Source organism: Agelaius tricolor, unplaced genomic scaffold, assembly GCF_023055355.1.
Source record: "Agelaius tricolor isolate 1412-34295 unplaced genomic scaffold, bAgeTri1.0.p SCAF_6, whole genome shotgun sequence".
NCBI classification, from domain to species: Eukaryota; Metazoa; Chordata; class Aves; order Passeriformes; family Icteridae; genus Agelaius; species Agelaius tricolor.
The window spans coordinates 54,226,338-54,250,487 of NW_027269266.1; the positions used below are offsets into that span (position 1 = coordinate 54,226,338).

At 37.2% G+C, this 24,150-nt stretch overlaps 1 protein-coding gene across 2 annotated transcripts in view; it reads left to right on the top strand.

Annotated features, from left to right (window-relative positions):
- The window catches only part of RAMP3 (receptor activity modifying protein 3), a 146,816-nt gene that overhangs the window by 105,189 nt on the left and 17,477 nt on the right, over positions 1–24,150 (top strand). The gene's annotated exons all lie outside the window — the stretch shown is intronic.

Genomic DNA, 24,150 nt, shown 5'->3' on the forward strand with positions numbered 1-24,150 from the left:
GGCAAAAAAATCATATCATCCTGGTGTAGCTGTTAAAAATTTGACCAGTTTATTAAAAATCAGACAGAAATAAAAGTGCGGTGTTATGCCTGTGTGCAGCACGTTTTCCATCCTCCCATGGTGCTTCTGCAGCAATCATAAAGCAAATCTTTTCTTCAACACAACTTAATGTGCAGCTGCCCTGGGCTTTGGGGCCTGGGTAGTACTTCCCTTGTGAATCCTTTTTCCACTTGTTGGAGACCTGCTGACATAGTGGAACTGCTTCTCCATGCTGTCAGGGTTACTCATGGACAGAGATATGGACTATAAGAGGAGGTTAGAGGATCTCAGGAAGACATGGGAGAGTTTAAAATTGGAGAAAAAAAAAGAACACAGAGGAGGAACAATAGAGATGGAAGGGTTGAGGATAGAGAAGCTGATAAGATGACAAGACAGCAGGGGCCTCTGGGATAAGAACAAGAGACAAAAGTAGCTGGAAAATAAGGAGTAATTAAAAGGAGAGATGGAATAATCTGAGAGAGAGTGGAGATTTTTGGAGTCATCACAATGTTAGTATGTGGAAATGAAACCAAGAACTGCACATCCTAATAATTTCTTTGCTGGTTTTGCTGTGAGATCTCACAGCAAATTAAATACTTTATCCAACACGTGGGTCATCCACCACCTTTTGCACATAGATTGCAGAGAAAAAGCTGACATTTTAAGACATCTCAGGCCACTCTGAATGCCTCACAGTACTCATATTATTAGAGGAGATCTTTTACAGAACTGTCGGGTCTGAGAGCTTAGAACTCCTGAAGATGAGAAATGACAAATAGGGAATCTAGAGAATAAAGAGTTATCACCCAGTGATCCAGCTTGAAAGGGCATTGTGAAAGTAGCTAGCTTGGTGTTTGCTGCAAATTTGGGACAGTATCTCTGAACTGCTTTTAAAATGAGACTATTCTTACCCCTATCACCCATCTTCCTGGTTTTAGCAGTCCTATATATCAAACACATAACCAATTAGCAGAAACAGGTTTGTTTGCTCTTAGGGCAAGGAACAGTCTGTCTTGTAGGAAACTCTAAATATGGCAGCTTTTCACTTGAATTGAAAATATCTTGTAACTCAGTTGTCATTGAAAGTAACACTGAATATTTTTCTAATTGCGATAATGTGGTTTTTGTGTATTTATACACAACAGTATGAATGAAGTCTGACTCTTCAACAAGTGTCTGTATCATATCCTCCTTGCTGTTTTAGAGTTTGGGTACTACATTTCCACGTAAGAAATTTTGGTCATAGCTTTTAGTATTTAGTGTTATTTCTTCTTTTGTGTGTCATTAAAGTGGAATAGGAAGATGCGCTTTTGTATTTCTAGAATTAATGGTGTTGGAGAGGAAAATAGATGTTTTACAAGCATGGAACTGTTCCAGAGAGAATATATTCTGCTGTGTGCTAACAAACTGCTATTCATTACACATTGCATGGATGAAAGGATGAAGAGTAAAGTGCTTTTGAAGAACAGAAATAGCTTCCCCTCATAGAGGAGACTTACTTTCATGGCAGTGTTTGGAACAAAACAGTGTGCTGTGTCAGTACTATAGCTATAGATATTTTATAAACATACAAACACACATCTGCAAATGTAGATATTTATAGATTTGCACTCTCAATTTGCAAAATCTCCTGTGTAAAGCTCTGTTTGAAGTATAGCAGCCTCTTCTTGGATATGTAATATCATAAAAAAAATCGAAGATGTCATTTTACTTTTATATTTATTTTCTTTAGCTCAAACACAGTCAAGAAATTTAATAATGAGTATTTGTATGTACTGGTAGTCCTCTGCCCTTAACAATTTGCATGATTTTAGTCAGAGAAGAAGCTGCATGAAGGATGGGAATGTTAATCTACAAGTGTCTGATCACTATTAGGTTCATAATCCTTTGACAAGATAAGGAAATTCCTGATTGTTGAATAAATTATATCATACAAACCTTTGTTTTAAAAAAAATATTTGAATACTGTTAACATTTCTCAAGCTCATTGAGGAATATAAATTATCTAGTAGCGGTTTTGAGATAATATAACAAATCTCATTCTGTCTACCAAGCTCCTAAGTGGGCAACAATCTATTCACTGGTGAATATTTTCTTTTAAAAATGGCTTAATTATTAAAGGAATTATGCATTTGTATTTAACATTGAAGATACCTTTATGAAATTGTACATGATTTTTTGAAATAATGATGTCACTAAACCAAGAAGAAGTTTTATTAGTAACCAGTTAAGGATTTATAAGATTTTCCCCTTTACATCATAGGCTGGGTTTTCTCCATTTTGCCCATCACTGTAGCAAATTCAAAACATATTCATTGATATTTTCATGAAATGTATTTCCAGTTCTTTACCTAAAATCCCTTGTAGGACAACCCAGACTTTTAGCTGTTCAAACAAAACTTTTAGTCTGACACTTCTCTCTGTCCTGCACATTGAGACCAACCAAAATAAATTGACAACACATCATGGCCCTTAGGAGGTGCTATAAGTGAAGAGATTTTATTATATTTTTCATTTTGAAAATAAGACTTTTAAAAACATTTACAGTAACTGAATGGGATGTGCAACAGTAGCATGAAAAGCTGTGAAGCAGATTGAGGTTACTCTGTGTTTAGAAAGAACACAACAGACTGCAGATACTTCAAAAATCACCAAAACCAATTGGTTTTTGATAAGTATGTTTGTGATGTTCCTTTGTAAGGATATACACATCTACCTCTCCTCTCTTTCTCTCTTTTTTTTAGCTTTGCGTCCACCTGAGTAAATGAGTAAAACTGCTACCTTTTTAAGTAATAGTTCCTGGGTGCAGGTGTGGATCTGCCACTTTATTGAGGTCAGCATTAGAGGGTGCTGACCTTTGAAAAAAGGACAATTAATAGAGACACTATTGAGTATCAAATCAGGTTTCTTTCAGTTTCAGAGCTTTCATAGGCTCTCATCTTCAGAAGAACTATCGCTTTATGCTCTGTTTCCTTTCTTAAGAAGAAAATATCTGTTATACATTTTGTAAGGATAGTTTATTTCCTTAAGGTTGCAAGTATGCATTACATGTTCTTCCCCTTTTTCCTTTGGGAAGGACTTTTCTTTCTTGTGGAAGGTTTTGAATCCCAAACTAAGGTTTGAATGCCAGACTCCTCAGTCTGGACTTTGAAAGCTGTGACAGACACTTCCTCTGTCCTTGGTTATATGTTAGAAAGACCATGACAGATTTGTGGGTTACTTGGTTCTTTTGCACAGCGACTCCTTGCCTTTGGAATGGGATTACCAAAAAGACAGTGGATTAATAGCCACAGATTAAGATCACAGCTCAAGAGCAGACCCATTTGTTGGACTGCTGCTGGTGAGTGCTGGCTTTCACACTTCAGGGAGAAGTTGCTGAAACAAATTCTTGTCCTTGTTATGCCAACAGTTATCAAATGGAGCAGTTGACTGCTTTGTTGAGGAAAATGCAAAAGCATAGACATTATTCAAATATACATTTACAAAAAATAGGCATACTGTTTCAAACTGTTTCAATGCAGTGATTGTGTAATAGTAAAACAGATCTGCCCCAGAATGGCTAAATTCAGAACAGTCTTGTGTCTGAGAACACTAGGTTGCCTCTTGGTCACACCAAGCGGCAATAAAAATAGAAGTGAAACTACAAATGTGTCATTGGATTTAAAGCCTGTGTTATTCTGGGTTACATTTGAGAGAACTTTACTATTTAAGAATATTTATATAATACTCCCTCAGAAACAGAAAAAAAATCAGTGTTCTTGCCATGACAAATTTCAACTATAAATTCTGACTACATTTTTACAATGCAGTGTTTGGATAGCTGTCTTAAACAACAAAGCTGGTATATATATCAGGAACAGATGCTGACCTGGGATATATTGCAAAATGAATAAACAGTTTTATCATTCTCCTAAGGCTCTGAATGACCTTCCTAAGCAGAAAGATAAAGCAGGCTACCAAATACAAATCTTGTCAGGTTGAATGCATTTTAACTGACTCATAATGCTGGCTTAACTCTCTTATCTAAGCTGATTTATGTCCACAAAAAATGCAGAATAAAAGAGTATCAATGCAGACAAAAATAAGCATAAATGAAATAATTGAAAAAGAAGATAGAGTAAAATTAAAAAATGAAGATGTACAAAAAGAGGATTGCATTTCATCAAGTGAGCACTAAATTGGAATGGAACCTAGTAAATCCTATCTACAAGAGGTAGTGTATCATAAAGACAGTGGTTTGGAATTTACTGTGAAAACAGTGCTAGAAACAAATTTTGTTTCTAGCTTCCAAAATTCTGCTTTTGGAAGTTCATTCTTTCAGTTCAACAAAATTCACATTTGGCACATAACAAAATGCCTCTAGACTTCTTTAACAGCTTACTGTGCTCACTAAGTCTTTCAATCAATGAAAAGACAAATTTATTTTATGGCTGTTTTTGGATGTTGCTATGAATTATAGTCAGGTTTAAATATATTTCCCTTTCCTTATATAGATTTATGCTGAAAGTCTTTGTTTTTTCTCATTGAGGATGATTTTTATTCTCATGACTCTCATGACTAGCCTATCAAATAATGTCAGCAGCAGAGTACACAGAAATTACACTAGGAGTGTTACTAGTAATGGATTTCTTTAAAATTATTTCCTTGATTCCCAAACCTTTAATGATGGGGAGTGAAGCATACACTTGTACTGCCAGGAATAAGAGACCAAGACTTTAGAATGGTTTATCTGTACCTCTCTAGCAAGCAGTGACAGATTAGAACTACTTAGCTGTCTCACAGCTTTTACTCTTTTGCTGTCTTTTTTCAACGAGCTTAAAAGTACACAGACAAACTCATACTTCTTCACAATTCTCAACATCTGTGCCTGCAGAACTGCTTCAAAGAATGTTTAGTGGTTGGATGGGCAAGAACAAGATGAAACTATACCTGAGCAAGACAATTGTGTAAACAGAACTCTGGTTAGGGATCTGAGTTGTAACTCAGTGCAATGTGTTTTGGCTGAAAGGACATCTTGAAATAATTTATTTGACTCAGGAGTTCTCAGGAGCACTCAGGAATTCATATTGCACATCCATTTGCCCAAAGAGGAACTCCTGTTGTCTATCATAGAGACATACTATCACCACCAGGTGAATGACAGTCTTGACTTGACATCAAATTACATTTACTGAAAAACATTTTAAATAACCCTCTGTCACGAAATAAAATCATCTCCTCAACCTGATGATTACTTCAACTACTGCCTTCTTGGTATAAATGCTTTGCTGTCAGTGCAGTGAGAGGGTATGCTGCAGCCTGCTTTGTTATGGGATGTAGCAAAGCAGTGTAAAAGAAAGGCCTTTTGTTGGCCTTGCTGTGGCTACTGTGTGCCTGAACCAATAGGAATCACTGAAGGAAGAGGGGGATCATAACAGGCAAGGGTGGTATTGATTCCTAACATTGTATTTTACTGTGCTTTGCCCAAAAGATCAGAGTACCCTCTCTTTTGAAGGGTTTTCATATTGGTATTTCTAGTCTGAGAAACTGGAATTCCCTATTCCTCTTGGTGGGGTTTATTATTGGTGGAGAAACTGGAATTCCCTATTCCCTTCTTGGTGGGAAGAGGCAAGCAACTGAAAATAATGCCTTTGGCTGACCTGTAGTTTCTTCACTCTTGGCTAAATGCTTTTAAATTTGCAAGAGATAAGATATAAATAATTTATGTTTTATTCTTCTAGTAGAATTCAGGAGCAATGTATAGGATAGTATAAATGACACCTTTTTCCTTGTGATTGAGTCTTCTTAAGCTCTCTCTTTTTCAACATATATGGAAGAGATGACATTGATGTAATCCACAAATGCTGGGTAGGGATGCCAGGGAAAGAAGAGTTATGCACAGTAATGAGAAAGGGCTTTTTTAAATGTGATCCTGCATGTCCTGAGGAGTACTAGCCAAATTATTACCCTTGTTTGTTTGGGTCAGTGTTCCCATTTAACTGAAAGCATCTTCCAAAACGATGCTGCTTCTCACTGCCTGAAGGGTTGAATGTGAGTAAGAATGATCACTGAGAACACCTGGGTAAATAAAGAGGTTGAAGAGCACATTAGTTGCACCTTGTTATATTCATTTGGTACTCCTTTTGGGAAAGCACTGCCACTTGTCTTGATGTTATTGAAATCTGGATTTATAAATCCAGTGTAAATATCTTAACCAGGTGTGGTGCTAGAAGAAGCTCTATTTGTTATGTCTTTTTCTTTTTGTTTGCCTTGTGATAACATTCTCAAACATCTGAGATGTAAGAGTGCAGAATAATAAAGTATTAGGAAATGTAAAAAATATGAGAACTCCATAAATTATTGCAAAGATTATTCTTCCAGCACAAGCTGCTAAAAGGCTGAAGTAATGCAAACTTTTAAATTGTTTGAATTATGAAGAGATTGGGGAGAATGGGAAAGCATGATGTAGGAAGAGCTAAAGAACACATGAGTGTCAGGAAAGGCAGAGGCAGCAGGAGAAATGTCCCTTGTGATCATTGTATAGTGGGGGTATGCTTTGGATCACCAACCAGGTGGGCAAGAGGGGAAATACAGATGGCAGTGTTTGCAGTATGTCCTGATGCCTTTCTCTCCTAAAACACCCTGTGAAGCCTAGATTTGAAGGTTGGGATCAAGGAATAGTGATCTTTTTGGAATTTTTTGTAATTGTTGCTGCTTTGAAGTTTCTATGAAGAGTGTGTTTTTTCCTATTATTATTTCAATTTGATTTTCATAACCTTTTTGGAAGTCCAAGGAATGTGATAAGTTTTTCTAACAGATTTGCCAAATGTGTGCAAGGAGTTTCCTCTGAAATGCGGATAGCACTAAAGACTTCTCAGTTCAGAGTTCAACTGATAATTTATTCTCATCACTTTGTTCCTTCACATGTGTTAGCTCTGATGAAAGTTAACTAGAAGCAACAGTTGCGAAATACTCTAGCAATATTTATTCCTTTGTGTAAATGAACTTACATTCCTCATTTGTATAATTTTTACATCCTCTGTTTATTTAAGCGCTTAGGTTTTGTTGACATGTCTGTTCTTGGAAATGAATTCCTAAGCACCAGCCTACAGTAGCTCAACAGGCTCAACTCTGAACCAGCAATTTCCCTTGTCAGGAATGCTTATTCTTTCTGTTATGGTAATGTCTGCAAACTACCCACATTACACTGAAAAGTTAAATAGATGGAGGTCAGAAACAAGTTCAGCACTTCCAACAAATCAGTGAATGGACAGCTCAGGTATTGATAGGCTTCAGTATTTATTTTATACAGTTAAATATAGTTATAATAGAGGGCAGTGGGCAAGGAACAGTGCTGTAAAACATTATTTTTCTAGTATGTTCTCATAATATGTGATAATGACTAGTAACACCAATGAAGATGAGGTAATAAAAAACTTCTGTTTGCTTGTTTCACAAGCTTTGTTCTTTATTTGATATTTGTTGTGACTCCAAAGCACCTCAGAAATGACTGTTAGTACAATCTCTAAAAGCAAGAAAGTAACATCATAAGAAAAACCTCTGAGTGAGTGAACTTATTTTCTTTCTGTGTGTTGCTTTCTCCTTGGAGGGGAAGAGGGACAAACAAATGTGGCTTGCTATTCAGACTAAACAAAAAAATTAATATTTGCACTATTCAGAGATAGACTTTGGAAAAGACATTCCAAATGCTTAACAGCAGAGGTGAAGAAGCAGCTTTTTGCTTCTGAGAAGCCCATAAGTATTTCTGGAGAGGGACAAGTGCAAGAAGAAGGCATCTGACACTGATTTTTTACAAGAAGGAGTAGTTGAAGAATAATAAGCATAAAAAATTATTCTACATATTCTGATTCTCAGTTTGTTTGATAAGGACCCTTCCTATGTGCAAGTTGATTTAGACATCAACTACTTTAGTGATACCTAAAGAAAAGCCAAAGTCTCCCTGATGTTCACCTTACTGAATGCAGCAGCCTGGGATCTGAAATCAAGGAGCAGACCATTTTCACACTTACTACTTTAATGGAATTTTTGTATTTTTGAATATGGATGTGGGAGGTTAGACCTGAGAAACCATGTCTTGTTTCTTTGTGACTATGCTAGCTGGGAGATGGGGCTGGTATGAGACTTTGTGGTCCCCAAGAAGGCAGTCTTCCCACGAGGCTTTCTGAGAGCAAGAATTGTGGTGCTGTCAGAGCTAGGAATGATGCATGTCCAACTTGGATTTGAAGGATCCTGGTAGCTACTGCACACTACAGCACAAAAAAAGGTGTTTGTGTTACAGCTAAAGAGATGAAGACACCGTCTAAAGTGAAAAAGTAAGCCTTTCAGCTCCTGTTGAGAAACACATTTCTCTCTTTTGGAAAGCATTTGGAGGGAAAAAGAGCTGGAAATCCAACATATGTCTTTTGTTGCTATATAAAAAGAAGATAATTATAAAGGATTATTCATAGTAAATAAATAAATTTTCACTCTAAAATGCTGTGCTTCAGGAAAAACAAAACATTGATATCATTGAAGAGGAAGTCAGGGAAAAGTGTTTACTGGTGAATGAATGAGCATAAACAAGATTCTGCAATTTTCTCTGCACAATACTTGGAAATGCATTTAAAATTGAAAAACACTTTAGCAAATTAGGCTGATCATTGGAGCATCATCTGAGTGACTTTTAGTCTTGAACCAATTTAGTGAAACCCTTTAGACAGCTATGAAATGAAATTATAAGAGGAAGTATCCAACAGTATCAAAGACTTGCTTTCTTGATTAATTTGCAGAGCTTTATAAGATGAACAATTTTTCTGGTGTTAAATAAAATATGGGAACAGTACTTGATTCCTAGTTTCTGAAAATACACAGGAGTTAAAAATATACATACACCATGAGAAAATCTTTTATATATGTATATATATATATACACTGTAGGCAAGAAAGCACAATCAGGAATATAAGAAGAGATTTCCCTCCTTTTGTTGCAGTAAGCAGAGCTGATTGAAAATTTCTGTTTCAGTCAGAGTATCTGTTTCACTTGTTTGCCAGAAAGACAAATTGGCTGTGCATAAAAGGAATTTGCTTAGCACTCAATGGTGAATAGATTGAACTGTACATATATTCTGATTCCTAACCTCTTTTAAATGAGTAGCATCGGGGAGAACATTTGGCTGAAACATTCCAGTAATCTTTACTAATCCAGTGGGATGAAAGTTAGAGCCCTTTCAAGACTGCCTGCCAGCCTTGATGTGAGAGAGTATCTTTTTCTGAACAAGTCCTGTCTTGTGCAGCTCAGCTGGATCTGGAATGTATGTCCAGCTACAGTTTTTGCTTAATGCCCAGTTAACCACTTCTAAACTGCTGTATTTATTTGCCGTATTCCATCAATAGGCAAGACAAACACTTTCCAGGCACACTTAAGTCACTCCAGCTGTTGCACATTATTTTGATTGTTCATGTAACTCACAGCACTGCTTCTGCTCTTTGATAGTATGACAAAAACTTTGAAATCAGAAAAAAATCTACATACATTTTAGTATGTAACTAAAAGTGGCCATTTATTTATTCACATAATCAGTGTTTTGCCAAACATTTAGCGTTAAATCACATTTGTGTAACAAAAAACCCCATAAAATTCCTGATCTTCCATTTCATTTGTAAGGATATAAATTTAACAGTTTCTTTGCTTCTAAAGGAAATCAGTATAATAATCAATTTGGCTTTGATTCTATTGTGATTGAAAGATGTGTTTTAGTTTCGCTGGAAACAAAATTAAACATGAGATTGCTCAACTTTTTAATTTTTTTTAAAAGTAGAGCAATGAAATAACTAATAAAATTTTAAAGATAAGCCTAAAGTGGACTCGCTTTTACCTTAGGTTGCTGTAAGTTAAGAACAAAACAACTAGCTATAGTATCTGTGTTCCCCTAAATAATTTACTTGGAACTGATGCTAGAAATATAGATTTATTCATGGTCAATGGAAGTGGCATTCAATGTAACACTTAAAAACCTTTTTCCTTAAGTGAGATACTGAATTGATATCCAATATAATCAAAGTTATCATTTGTGAAATTTTAATTAGGTCACTATGAATTCAGAAAACAAATTGACCCTACCACTTTTTACAGATTAGGAGTTTAATGAATGAAAGGGAACAACAGCTTGATTTTTATGCTACCTGAGTTTTGACTTACTTTGATTTTAACAGTGACTGGTTAGGAAGATACCTTATTTTACTTTGTTCTTCATGGAATTATTTTATATGCACTTTCAATGACAACTCATTTCTAAGGGAATAGGAAACATGGAGACAGAAGCTAGTAGAAAAAAAACATGAAATTACTCCTAGGGCAAAGGAAGTTAACATTTTAGTTGCAAAGACAAATAGCTCCTTCCTCTGGGAATGTTTGCCTGCAGAGGACAGACTTTCGTTTAATAAAAATGTCTCTTCTTAATGTTGAGCTATGGCAATCCTGAAGCACAAGTAGCAGGGTCTGTACAGACCTGTGGTACCTAACAAGGCTAGACAGCTGTATATTTCTACAGTTGATATTAATGAAATGTCATGATAAAGTGACTGGGAGCAGATTGTTCCTTATCTCTAGGCAAGATGAAGTAGGATTAAAATCCCATCATTAGAGGTAAACATGGCTGGATTTTGCATGGTCTGCTGAGTTGACCTAAGGTGCAATGACCAATCTTCCACCCAGTTTCAGGTGTGCAGAAGAGATAAGAACAGAAAATAGCAACAGCTGGGCAAGTGGGAAGATGTGGGCAAGATGCAGATATGGTGAGGTACGTGAAGCAGCAGTACCATCTCTATGAATTACCTTTTTACAGATATTAAATTCATAACTTGGATCACCTCCTAACATTTCTAAACTGACCTAAGATCATCCATTGAAACTGTCTATGTAACATTATAGTTTAATTACAGTGTGGAAGAAACTCAAACCTAGTGGTCTTCTATGATGGAATGACTACATCAATGGGCAAAGGAAGAGCTGTGGATGATATTTATCTGGACTTCTGTAAAGCCTTCAGCAGAGTTTTCTATAATACCCCCCTCTCTAAATGGGAGAGAGACAGATTTGATGAGCGGACTGTGAGGTGGATAAGAAAGTTGTATGGTCACATCCAAAGGGTAGTGGTCAATGCCTCAGACTCCCAATGGACATCAGTGCCAGTAATGTCCCTCCGGGAGCCAAATTAGGACCAAAGTTATTTAGTATCTTCATTAATGGTATAGATAATGGAATTGAGTGTACCTTCAGCAAGTCTGAAGATGACACCAAGCTGAGTGGTGTGGTTGCCACACCTGAGGGATGTGATGCTATCCTGAGGGACCTGGACATGTTTCAGAAGTGGGCTCATAGGAACTGCACGAGGCTCTCTAAGAGCAAGTGCAAGGTGTTGCACCTGGGGCAAGCCCTGCAATAAGTACAGGCTGGGTGATGAGCAGAAAGCTGCAAGAGCAGCCCTGCCAAGAAGCATTTAGGGTTGCTGGCAGATGAAAAATGGAATATGAACCAGTAATACACACTCGCAGCCCAGAAAGCCAATCACATCCTGGGCTGCATCAAAAGCAGTGTGGGCAGCAGAGCAAGGAAGGTGATTCACCCACTCTGCTCTGGTGAGATCCCACCTGCAGTGTGCATCCAGCTCTGGATCCCCAAAACCAGCTATCCAGTATCTGAAGGGAGTCTACAAGAAAGATATAGAGGGACTTTTTAGAAGAGCATATAGTGGCTGGAAAAGGAGGAATGGCTCTAAACTTACAGAGAATAGCTTTGAATTACATATTAGGTAGAAATTCTTTGCTAAGAGGGTGGTGAGGCACTGGAACAGATTGCTTAGAGAAACTGTGGATGCGCCCCTGGTGGTCAAGGCTGGGCTGGATGGAGCTTTGAACAACCTGGTTTAGTTAAAGTTGTCCCTGCAATTGGCAGAGGGATTGGAACTAGATGATCTTTTAGATAACTTCCAACCCAGGCCATTCTATGATCCTATGATTTTATGTATAACTAGATAAAGAAAACAGTGAAATCTTCATTTTTTTCCAAAAGTCTGGAATATTTTTGCTATCTTACAGTAAAACAATATTTATTTTTAAGAGGCATCTGAGGTGATGATACTTTTTATGATACATTTACTTTTATGATACCTTTACCTTTATGATACCTTTTTATGATCCTTAAATTCAAACAAAACAACCAGTCTGGAATTTTTTTACAGTAAACTTGAAGATCCTGAGGCAGATTTCTTAGCTTCTTTAATTATTACAGGATACTACAGTATTAATTTCATGCTCAAAGTAGGATAGGAGAAGATGTGCAATGTGAGACATTGGCCATGACAGAGGTCTTAAAGAAAGAAGTCCATTACATGGACATAAAGGACTTTCATGGACAAAAAACCCCTATTTTTCCACTGGAAGGGAAGATTTTCATTACTATTTGACAGCACTGAGCAAACCAGATGCCAGCAACTTTTAAACTTAATTTCGAACATCTGATCTCTGTCAGAACACAGAACACATAGTTCCTGAAGTACATTGACAGCAGTGGGGTCACAGTCAGGGCCTGGCAGAGGAACTTTAGCAGTTCAGTGTTAACTTCCCTGCTAAATCTTTTTATTTTCCAAGTCTCATCTGCAAAGGAAGTAGTTTTTGTATTTTCCTTCCTGAAAATTGTGACAGTGTCTGCTTCTCTTCAGCCTACCACCTCCAGCTTACACCGCCAGATAATGACTGACTATCAGATCTGTCACTAAGACATGATCTATCTCTGGGAAATCTCATGGTACTTTCTAGTGATCAAATAGTACAGCAGAGATGTCAACAGAAACAGTGTTAATATCCAGGAACCTTTACTCTTTTGTTTTGTTTGAACTCTGACTGTGGGAAGCCATTTACTTTGTGTGGCTTTGGTCACAAGGGACTTGCTTTTTGGCCTGTCTTGGTACAGTTCTGAGAGTGGTCTGACTTCTCAGTCACTTCTCATGCCACATGGGCCAGATGTGCGATGCCTGAAATTTTCATCTGTACCTAATGATATTTAGCATCTTCTAAATTAAGAAATGAAAAAAAAAATACCATAAGGGGAGTGGAAATAATTTTCATGGTGTATAGCAAGGATACAGTTAATTATTAATGGTAATAGGGTTACCATTAATTTTGGAGGGCAAATAAGGGTCACTTTGGAAAACTCCTGATTTTTCAGTGCCTTTGGATGAAGTCTTTCACTGATTTTTGCTTTTTGATTGCACACTACTCTTAAAATACACATAAATGTATACATATATTACACAGGCCACATTAGACTCAGACCTAGAGGACAAAATATTAACCTAAGCATTCTTTATTCAAAGCTCCAGTAATACAGAAAACAAATAATGAATTGGAAAAAATAAATAATTGAAAATACAAAAAAAAAAACTTGGATACAATGACAATGAATTTATATTGGCTTAGCACCACTGTTTTTGGACACTTGACATTTTGTGAATAAAGTTGCTAACTCATTTATTCTGAGTTATCTGCTCCCATCAAACCACACACATCTTGCAGGAGAGAAAATGTGTCATCTACTGAAGTTCTTGCTGCTCACAGTCATTAAAATAACACTGTGCCACTGATGTTTCACTAGAGTGAAACTAGAGTGAAGGCTGATATTGGGTGAGTTCACCTACCAGGGAAGGTAAAATAGTAATCCCCACGAGGAAGGCAAAAGTGTAACTAATCTTTAAAACCTGCCAGTCTTTGCTCAAGAAATCCAGAATATTAAGAGTTTAGCTAATAGACACTGTCAACAACTGGTATTTCACTGAGAAATAGGCTATCATAAACTGTGCAACTACTGGTGTCTAAATGCCTGAAAATCTCCCACTCTGGCTTGTACAGGTGCCAGATGATTGAAAATCTGAATTTTCAGTGGTGTGAGAAAAGGTAATTGAAGCCTTTAGGGATTTTCTTTGTCTTGGGGAAGTGGGTAGGAAAAGAAAATGACAGCTTTTGTGGTTTAGAATCAAAATTTAGCTCCTATGAAGTCTCAAGCATTGCAGCCACAAGTGCTTTTTCACTGAAATGTGAAGCATTGATTTCCATATCAGCATTTCTAGATGATTTGTCATTGTAAAAGGTCACTTCCCTTCCTGCATTTTCTGTCCTCTCTATAGATTTTTACAGGGATGAAGAGAGGGACAGGGGTTTAGCATTTGCCTCCTTATGGTTCAAAGCAGCTTGTGGTATACAGCACTGGACTAAAGGATAAAGTCCTCAGGTTATGTGTTTTGCTTTTCGAAGACTGTGACCACAGAGAAAAGGATGCAGGTTCAAAAACAAGGCAGCTTTGTTTAGATATTTCTTGTTTTCTTTTTTCTGTCTCACTCTGTACCAGTGTGGCTGTTTAGCGTGGAAGTATGTCAGACAAACACAGGAATTTACATGGACACTCTTTTGTTCTCAAAATCAAAGCATATAAATAGGACACTTTAAATGTATTTTCTGTCAAGACAGATACAGAGTATGTTTATTTTGGGTCAGTAATGATAGCCTGTAGAGGGCAAACACTTTGAGAGCAATCTATTGGGCTGTGCTCTGATATTTTGTATTTAGTATAACCTTTAGTAGCTGGAATGTCAAGAGTCATTAAGAAAGAACCAAGCACTCAGAATTTGGCCAAACAATTTAAATCATGTATTCCTTATGGCATTAGGAATTCTTGCATTTAAGATGCTAAATAAAAGGAATTACAAAAAGGAGAAATATGAAAAAAGTATTTTGGTAAATAGCTTCCTCACATGAAAGTGCTTTAATAAGTGTCATTTGCTTGATTTATGAACACATTTGGATACAAAAATAATTAGGTCTATTAATAGATGTTAGGAAATAGATGTTAGGAAACACAAGAGCTAATTTTACAACTGTTTCCTGATATCAGTTACCTTGACATTGACACGTATTGCAACAATTTTACAGAGGTTTTTTGTTGCCATTAACATGAGGAAAATTTTCAAAAGTCACAGAGAAGGGAAGAGGGACAGAGAAATGAAATTTCTGTCTAGATAAATCTTTTACCTTTTATTTATGTACTGTCAGGTGTTTACTCTCCTGTCATGATGGAGTGGGATCAAGAATTGTGTAAGAATGGGATAAACATCAATGAAGTTTGAAAATGAAACAAAATCAAAGTAACCAGGAAAGCAGATGATCCAGGGTGAAGGTTTGGGTGAGAACCTGAAGATAAATGAGGAAAGAATGAAGGCAAAACAGAAAGGGTTGTGAAGCACAGGAGAGAGAGAAAAAGAGAAAGGAGCAATACATAGAAAACTCTAAGAAATCCTTTCATTACACTATGGATATAAATGCACAGAATGAGACAATCAGCTACATTAGGCTCAGCCCAAAGAAAGCATGGATATCAGTTTTATTGGAACACATACTCTACTGAGAGAGAATCAAAGACACTGAAATTCAGAAGTGCTAAGGAAATATCCAGGAGAGATGGATGGAGCACAAGAGGGATCTCACATAATTGGTTGTAAGAGAGTGCTCCAATGATGTGAACATCATAAGTGTTTGAAATGTTGTATGGTACAGCCATGTAAATACTGGGGATGTGTAGGAGGCTAGTGGGTTTTGCAACATGAAAGAAAACACATCAAACAGAGTTGATAAGCAGTTGGAGTTCTTACAGCTTGGTCTGCAGCCAGGACCCCTCCTTGTCCTTGAAAATGTGTAATGAGAAAAACTTGACCTCTGTGAATTGTGTACAAGGAACATCTGTTCTAAGGAGGTGCTGTTGAGTAGACAGCCTGCTTATGCTACAAATTGTTAGAGCTGTCTGCAATATTCCTCTCTCCATTTTTGAATCTTGATCTTAGTATATCAGATTGCCTCTGTAAAATTATTCTTGCCTTGGCTTTGTCACAGCAGTCCTAAATGAAGTCTCACTGGAGTTCTAAGGAACACTTATTTAGTAATTGCATTAAGTAAATTGAGAGTGTAGTAATACCTCTGTATTGTTCTTGTAGCATATGGAAAGTAAGAGCGAGGAAGATAGTGACATTTATGCATTTAAATCTCTCAAATGTGGTTCATAAACAAGGAAACCTCATGAGCAGAGCTTGCAAATGGAATAAATCAAGTTTCAGTATTTTCCATAAACTTTGATTGGAAAAGCTTGGTCAGTATTTGTTTCTTTGAGAGCAAAGGGAGTTGCTCTTTTCACCCAAGGACAGATTTCCTTAATCAGCCTCAGAAATGAGAGAAGAAGTGGAGGATGAGAGCCCTCTCTTCAGCAAAACTCTAGCCAACTCAAACATACTATTGTTTCCTCTTTTCATTGGCTTTGTGTCCTGCTTGTGTACTATCTTCCTGCAGTTACAGGATCAGTTGGAGCAGTGGTTTATATTCCCAGCTGCTGCCTGCTGAGAACATTTTTCCCATGCATACTCTTTATTTTATTTGTCCCAACTGTGCAGCATGGTCCTCCTGTCTTGCAAGGTAACTTGAAGAGCAAGTTCAAGAGGTATAGAAGAGCATAAAAATGAGTCCATCTTTCCTTCCAGGTCCCACCTAGGAGCTGCATGACTTTTGAGAGAAATACAGAATTCATCACCAGGGCTGGGGAGACACTTACTCAATCTCACCACTACACAGTTAATGGCATGGTTTTTTGAACAATACCTCATGCAACATATAATTTTTTAGGAAGAAACCTCTGAAATTTGATTCTCTTAAAAGAGGAGGTAGGCTTCCATTACTATGTGCTCTGCTTAGCAACACATGATATTTGCATTCATGCTTGTTTTGGCAGTACACAAAAAGATGTGCAAGTGCATATTTAAGGATCAAAACAAACACCACAACTTTAATTCTGGAGCAAGATTTTTTTTTTACTGAAAAAGCTTATAGTCATTTAATTCAATTTTATTGTTTTGTAACAAATTCAATGCTTTAAAGAAACAGCACTGAAAAACTTGGCAGATTTGTTAGGAAAAAAGTAGCAAAAAGTCAGTTTATGGAGGGATGATTCAAGTTCCCATTATTTTCAAATTTGAAAACAATTAAACTTTTCTTTATAGTTCTCCAAGTCACCCACTCTCATAAACTCAGAAATGTGATCTAAATGCAGCTGTGAAGCAGGAGGTATTTTTTGCTGATTTATTCAGGAATGCCACCATCCATTTCAGCACAGGAACATTAATTAGGGAGGCAAATTATAATAATGATAATAAGCAAAATAAAAGGAACAATCTATTTTAGTGATTTCAAGTTTATATAAGGAAGAATGGCAGGTGAAGAAGCTTCACAAATGAAGCATGAGGGAACCTCATCTTCATCACTGGAAGGCTTTTGCCCCTGAGATGTCAGTAGCAACACATGGTGATTGCTCCAGGGAATAATTTTCTGCCTAATAAGGTTTGGCCGAAGCTGGGGTGGCACGAGGCTTTGGATTCAATTCAGTTTCACAAAACCATGTTGACTTCTTTGGGATCTCAGTCTTTCTCCATTATAGGTCCTGCTGCTCTCCCTCTCCTCAGTCCCTTCTTCATCTCTTGTCTTTCTCTGCTCAGGCACATGTGATTTCTGTAGCATCTCCCTGCTGTTTCAGCAGAAGTACAGAGACAAGATTCGAAGGTGATGAGCAGAACAGATGTGGCTGCACTCCTCAGTCCCTGAGAGTTGTTAAAAATTTGGGTAGTGGTCTCCCAAATTCTTCTTTTGTCTCATGAGCATGTACATGTTGCCAGATGGAGGCAATGAAAAGAGTTTCTGTTCTCCTCTGGATGTTCTTCTGACAGCTTCAGCTAATAGAATAAATTGTATTTTCTTTTAGCGCATAAGATTTTGAATGAATGTGTAAATAGCTTTCAACAGTTGTCTGAGTTCCTGAGAAAGGAACTATTCAGTCTAAATACTGTCAGAAAGAGAAGTGCTTAGATTCAGAACCATCCCTGTGTTTAATTTGCAGTACATTCTCATGTCTCTTAAATTTCACATGATGTAGAAAAGATGATCAAAGACATTTAGTAGTTTCAGCACAGATACTCTGAGATGGTGGATTTAGCTAAATCAGCCATTTAACACCTGCTCTAGGCTTCAGTCTTGCTCTTGGCAGAGTATATATTGTGTTGTTTAAGGGTAATTGTGCTAGTAGGGCTGTCTGCCAGCTGGTTGAATTGCTTGTGCTATGGATGTTTTAGATGATGCTATTTCCACCTCTGGGGCACTGGTTAACTCAGGAGTAGAATCTTTGAAGACATGTACGTGCTGCCCTGTTGCTTGTATCTATATTAAAAGATTTCCTATTGGCTGCCTTGCTTGTGCAAGGCATGTGAAATGAACCAAGGATGTCTACGTGCATCCAGCATATAGAAGGTGTAAGAATTTTAAAAGCATGTGTCTATTTGTCCACAAAAGAAAAGAGGAAAATTAACCTTATTTTGGTTGGGGTTTTTTGTTTGGTGGAGTTGGGTTTGTTTGGTTTTTTTTTGTTTGTTTGTTTGTTTTTTTGTTGTTGTTGTTGGTTTTTGGTTGTTTCATTTTTCCTCAGAGCATTCTAGGTTGAAAAGGAAAATTATATATGCATGACTTAAAAGCTAGATATTTTGTGACCAAAAAAATACTACTTCTAGTCAAATAACCATCATTCATGTTCATGGGTGCATTCCCTAGAGCACTGTTTTAGTACAAGATAAAGTATATGAAAACATTACAGCATTTTTCAGTCATAATTATGACTTTGATAAAAATATCAAAATTTCTAATTATTTCAATGTACACTTCGCAATGTCTTTCCATTTCTAATGTGTAGGAATATTTTAAGATGTAGAAAGGAGGGCTATTTCAGAAAGTGAAAAGGAAAGGATGAATTTTAGTTTATTTTATCTAGTCAACAAACTATACAAAATTCAGGAAGGTAATGATTGCTAGGAATACATATGGTGACCTTACAGAAACTGATCTAATATTCTCCAGCTGTAAACCAGGTTATGCCAAGAGTAGGAACAAGTCAGTTCAACTTCCAGTGTCTGTAAAATAAAAATCTGGAAAATAATGATCCACTTTGATCTATCCTCTTATAGGCAGGATGTAGGTGTCATTAAAAATAAACCATTCTAAATACAGAAAGCTTATAAAGTTCAGTTTTGTCTCCCCATCCCCAAACAGTGTCCATAAAAACTCAGTCAAGGATGGACAAATTTCAGTAGGTACTGAAAGCAGGAGAAAGCACAGGAGGTAGACCCCAGAAAAAAGGACATGTACCTAGGACCAAAGTGCTGTGTTGTCTATGTGCAGGGAAAATACTGTTGTCTTGCAGGAGAAGACAATAAAATAATAATTCTCAAGGATGCCACACAACTGAAATCACCATGAGATTATGAAATTTTATATCTCCCATCTCACACTAGGCTGTGTGCTTGAGAATGCATAGCCACAGCTACAAGATAGATTTGGGGTTTTTACCTGAAATAGTAAAAGCCTATAATGACTGGCAATTTTCCTTTGCCGTAACAATTTATATAGCTTTATAGCCTTGCCTTCTGTGAGTTCTATGCTGTTTGAATCTTCCAACAGGTAGAAGCAAAAGTCAGTTGTGCTACAGAATGTCTGATGCCCAGCCTCATTTTGTTGTTCAGATGGTCAATACTTATAAGACAGAGGCCAGGTATCTCATTGTTGCTATTCACATGGGTCTAGTGATCCCCATTCTCTATAACATGGAGGAAAGCATTATAAATTAAATTGTTACAGTTTTATGATATTCTGTATCAGTGATCCCAAACAAAGCCTACTCTCAGTCTGCTTCAGTCCAAACTTCAAGGCTCCCTAAATTCCCAGTTTTTACCCTTTTGTTTCTGTGTCAGAACTGTGCATACTGATCCATTTTTATCTCTAACATTTACTGTGACTGACCTCTGCAGATATCCTCCTAGGTCATGTGCAGGATGCAACAATCATGAAAATAAACCATTCTAAACACAGGTCTATAAACTGTGCACTGGTAACAATTCCTTTTCAATTTATTTATGGATTATTTTCTTGAGTTATTGTACAAAGTTTCACCAATAGCAAAAAAATTCAAGTTATTAACCCTTTGCTGCAGAAGTGAAACTTTAAGCTGCCGGCATGGTAACATTGGTTTAAATGATGTCATTCTCTGCTGGAGATAAAGCTCTTACATCACAGCTAGCCCTTTGGTTTACTCTACTTTAAAAGCTAAATATGTAAACATTTGTTCAGGATGGATTTCTTGTGGCAAAAAGAGGTTCTGCTTTGTCTGAGATATTCTGTCTGAAAAGGAAGGATATTTTCTGGTCATGTTGGCAAGACTTTGGGGAATGCCATTTGTCTTCTCTGTCCTGTTGCCTGGGCAAATAAGGAGTTACAGGAAGGCAAGTTAAGTAACTTTCTAACTTGTGGATGTGATAGTTTCAAAACACAGATATCTCTCTTATCCGATGAAGCCATTTGCCAGATGCATTTTTTAGGATAAACTAAACTCTCAACAAGGACCACAGCTTGTTTTATTAAGTTCTATATAAATTTCCAGAATGAGATCTTAATCTATAAAGAACTGTTGAGTCAGATGATTTTTAGTCTAAATAAAAGGGAAAATGTTGTGGTAAATAAATGTCAAATCACAAAAATATAATTGGCCTTGCCAGGCCTAAAGTAAACTGTTTTTTTTTGCTAAATAAAAAAGTAGCATTATGCATAAGTCCCTTCCAGGGCATCGGCAAAAAGAGCCCGCTCTCTCAAAGACTCTGAGACAGACAGCTATGTTGTCACGCAGCATGACTTTGTGTAGGGACTAAGGTCCTACACATTTTCTTTTCCACTATTGCTGTCTTCACTGCTAGTGGCACTAAACACGAATAAAGTTTTCATGCCAAAAATGTTCTATTGTACTAGTAGTGAGTGTTACTTGATGTTAACCATGAGACTATGTTATGCAATCAAACTATTTAATAAATTAACTCTTGTCATGTATCTTTTTGCAAAATGGTAGAGGTTCTTAGTAACAAACCTGCCACCTGATTAAAGGAAAATGTTGCACAAAATGGCAGATAGAGCTGCTATCAGATCAAAAATGCTTAAATCCTCTGACTTTTAAGAAGTCAGCAGAAACTATTTGAACTTTATCATTGGAACCAATCTTTATCAGAAATACTTTGCTATTTTTTTAGCTTTAGTACCTAAAAACTCATGATTCAAATCCACCAAAGATAAATTCAATTATTTTTCATTTTCATAGAATCATAGAATATTCAGAGTTGGAAGGGACCCATGAGGCTCATTGAGTGTAACTCCTGTCCCTGCACATGATACCCCAAGAATCCCATCATGTGTTTTGAGAGGGTTGTCCAAACAGTTCTTGAACTCTGTCAGGCTTGGTGCTGTGACCACTTCTCTGGAAAGCCTGTTCCAGTGTCCAGCCACCCTCTGGGTGAAAACTTTCTCCTGACATCCCACCTAAATCTCCTCTGGCACAGCTTCACACCATTTCCTTGAGTCCTGTCACTGGTCGCCACAGAGAAGAGATCAGCACCTGCTTTCCCCTCACAAGGAAGTTGCAGACTCTGATGGGGTCTCCCCTCAGTCTCTTCTTCTCCAGGCTGAACAGACCAAGTCCCTTCAGCTGCTCCTCACACAGCTTCCCCTCAATGTCCTTCACTGTCTTCACAGATCTCCTTTGGACACTCTCTAACAGCTTTATATCTTTCTTACCTTGTGGTGCCTAAAACTGTCCCCAGGACTTGAGGTGAGGTAGCCCAAATGCAGAGCAGAGCAGGATGATCCCTTCTCTTGTCCAGGGGGTGATGCTGTGCCTGATGCACCACAGGACATGTCTGGCCCTCCTGGCTGCCAGGGCATTGCTGACTCACACTCAGCTTTCTGTCAACCAGGACCCCCAGGTCCCTTACTGCTGGGCTGCTCTCCAGCCTCTTGTTCCCCAGTTCATGCATACCTCCAGAGCTGCTCCATCCCAGGTGAGAATCCAGCACTTCCCTTGTTGAACTTCATAGAGCTGGTGATTGCCCATCTCTTTAATTTGTTGAGGTCTCTCTGCAGGGCTTCCTTGCCCTTGAGGGAGCTGACAACTCCTCCCAGTCTAGTGTCATTGGCAAACCTACTTAGTAATTTTGATTACTTTTAATTACTTTAGTAGTTTAATTTTATTTAATTACTAATTTAGTAGTCAAGCATGATATACAGGCACTCAGAACTTAAAATAAAGCAATCCTAACAATATAATCAATGGCTAATCTTTTTTTCCTGTAAAATGCTGCAGTAGTGTCTTTACCTATTCAATCCAGCATAATAATGATTAAATTAATATTAAATAAGTACCTCCACCATTGTACCAAAAGTCATGTCTTGTGTGCAAAAGTCTCCAGAAGGTCACAAATCTCTGGTTATCTCTATTGCAAGTTTTCTGTTTGCTGAGGAAAGTGGTGGCGAGAAAGTCTGAATCAATTAAATACCACTGAATAGAATGATAAAATTAATTCTTCCAGCTTGTAACTGAACTCAGATTTTTGTATTGCCTTTATTTAGTTGCTTTAGAAAATGGATTTTTTTTCTTTTTTTTAGACATTCCTGTCGCTATAGGACACAAAAGAACACACGCTCACACCGTTCTCAAGGTGAAAGAGAAAAAAGGGCCGTTTATTTTTCTGACTCCAACATTTATAGTTTTCCAAAAGTGACAGTGGATTGGAGGGTGACAGTGGCACCTCTCCAATGACACTGGTTAAACCAACAGTCCATCAACTCTCTCCTCCTCCATAAAGGAATGCAAAACAATGAGTTATTTACAGAAAGTGTGTGAGAAAATTCACTACAAGAATGTCAACATCAGAAGGCTTAGAAAATCTTAAAAACCCAGGGTGACACATTCCAAACTGTAGTGGGTAGATGTCTTAATAAATGTTTATACAATAGTAAAATTTTACCTTCATAATTTTTTCCTAATAACACTAGTGGAAATTCTGGCTGGAAATATATTCACTCACAGGAAGATTATAGATCTGGGCACTTAAAACCTCTGCATCATCTCCTTTGTAGGGATTACCTGAGATTTTCCACCTAAAATTTTTGGAACTACATTCCATTAGACTCTAAACCATTAAATATAACAACAGACCATGGAACACTACATCAGAGATGTTTCATGAAAGGTCATTTATTTCTGAGTCATCAAAATAGGTTAACAAAGATCATTTAAGCTTCCATTAAGTAGCAATTTCTTATTAAACTATATTTCAGAATGAATAATGTCCTCAATATTCCTAAACGTCCACAATGATTTTAGAAGGCTTATCTGTAATACACCACTGAAAATTCTACAAAAAATAAGCCTCTTTCTTTATTTACATAGCAGAAATTCTTCAGATAAGATTAATGAGCAAATTAAAATTTGGCAGAACTAATTATTTTGGAGTGGGATTTCACAATTAAGTATCAAAAAGTCAACAAGTCTAAAATGTCAAAAAGTCTAACAAATGTTAAAAGACTAACATTTACAAATTAAGTAAAGTACAAATTAGGTACCAACTCTATGTTTTTAATGCAAGCTAAAATATTGCTAAGCAGAATGTAGGTCCAAGGTGTTTGTTACATTCAGATTATTGTGCATCAGAATATCCTTGTGGTACATGTAGCTTGTAGAGAAGTTCCACCTCACAGAACAGCCCCCATGACACTTCAGGCTCTCTGCCTACTCTAAGAAAGGCTGTTGCTGATAAGTAGAAATGTACTACTCTGCAACTTGTCATGATTTTTCAATGGAGAAAAGATATTGAGGAATTATAATAATTAAATGTAATGAATGAGTGCAGAAATGCACTTTTGCAGCAACAAAAGGACAAGAGTGTCTGGGGCTGAGCTAAGATGGGTGCGGCCTGCGGGTCAAATGAGGTCATCCTCTTCCTGTGCTCTGCACTGGTGAGGCCACATGTAGAGTGCTCTGTCCAGTACTAGGCTCCCCAAAACGAGGAAGACATGGATGTCACTCTGGTTTTTTTAAATTTTCTAAGCCTTCTGATGTTGACATTCTTGTAGTGAACTTCCTCACACACTTTCTGTAAATAACTCATTGTTTTGCATTCCTTTATG